The sequence below is a fragment of the Lipotes vexillifer genome, unplaced genomic scaffold, assembly GCF_000442215.2.
Source record: "Lipotes vexillifer unplaced genomic scaffold, Lipotes_vexillifer_v1.1 scaffold435, whole genome shotgun sequence".
Lineage (NCBI taxonomy): Eukaryota > Metazoa > Chordata > Mammalia > Artiodactyla > Lipotidae > Lipotes > Lipotes vexillifer.
The window spans coordinates 407,856-408,862 of NW_006773141.1; the positions used below are offsets into that span (position 1 = coordinate 407,856).

General features: G+C 33.3%; 1 non-coding gene across 1 annotated transcript; it reads right to left on the reverse strand.

Annotated features, from left to right (window-relative positions):
• Positions 1-529: 529 nt before the first annotated feature.
• On the reverse strand, positions 530-602 carry TRNAW-CCA (transfer RNA tryptophan (anticodon CCA)). Its single transcript has one exon. It is a non-coding gene; the product is annotated as a tRNA-Trp (tRNA).
• Positions 603-1,007: the final 405 nt, after the last annotated feature.

Sequence of the window (1,007 nt, forward strand, 5' to 3'; positions counted from 1 at the left end):
CTGGGCATCCCTGGTATAAGGAGAAATGCTTTGGGGGAGGGTCATTACTGCACAATCTAGCCCAGCCACTTAGTGTTTATGTGACGCTGGGAAAGTCACTTACCTCACTAAGCTTAATTTTCATTATCTGTAAAATACAAATACTATTTATATCATAAGGTTCTTATAAAGATTAATGATTATATTTTAAATTCTTTATATGTGTTTAGGCTTATAACACTGCCTATAAGAAAACCACATTTTTGTTTCATACTTTCTGCTTGGCCTACATTCTTCATAAGTTATATAAATATCTACTACCTGGTATTAGCTTCAGAATTGAAGTCAAAGCTACTCTGTTTATAGTTATTATAATTATTATAATAGTTATATTTATAGTTATTTTTAAGGTATTATTTATAGTTTCCTAAAATGGCTATGCCAGGATAATTGATTTTTTTTTTAATTTGGCTGCGCCAGGTCTTAGTTGCAGCATGCGAGAACTTCTTTGAGGCATATGGAATCTTTAGTTGTGGCATAAGGGATCTAGTTCCCTGACCAGGGATTGAACCTGGGCCCCCTGCATTGGAAGCATGGAGTCTTAACCACTGGACCACCAGGGAAGTCACTGTGCCAGGATAATTAAGAGTGTGCTTTTTGCCTGAGTTAGGATATATCTGTGACTCGATAATACTAAGCAAGATCATACCGAAAGCACCTATGTTTGTAAATATAGGTATAATATGTAATTCATATGTATTACATGAGTAATATGTAAATATCATAAAATAAGAACTATTGATTTCCTTCCAGTATCTTATTTACTTTGCTAATTAATTTGTGAAATCAATTAGGATCAAAAATTAATATCAATTTCTATATCAATAGCAGCAAACCCATTCAATTCATTACTGTGAGAAGTAACTTAAGCCTACATTTTAAAGACTGTGTTTCCTATGTTAGAGTGAATTAAAGGGAGATGCTGTTTAAAAGAGCTGAATGGAAAAGGTCACTTTCTGAAAGCACAA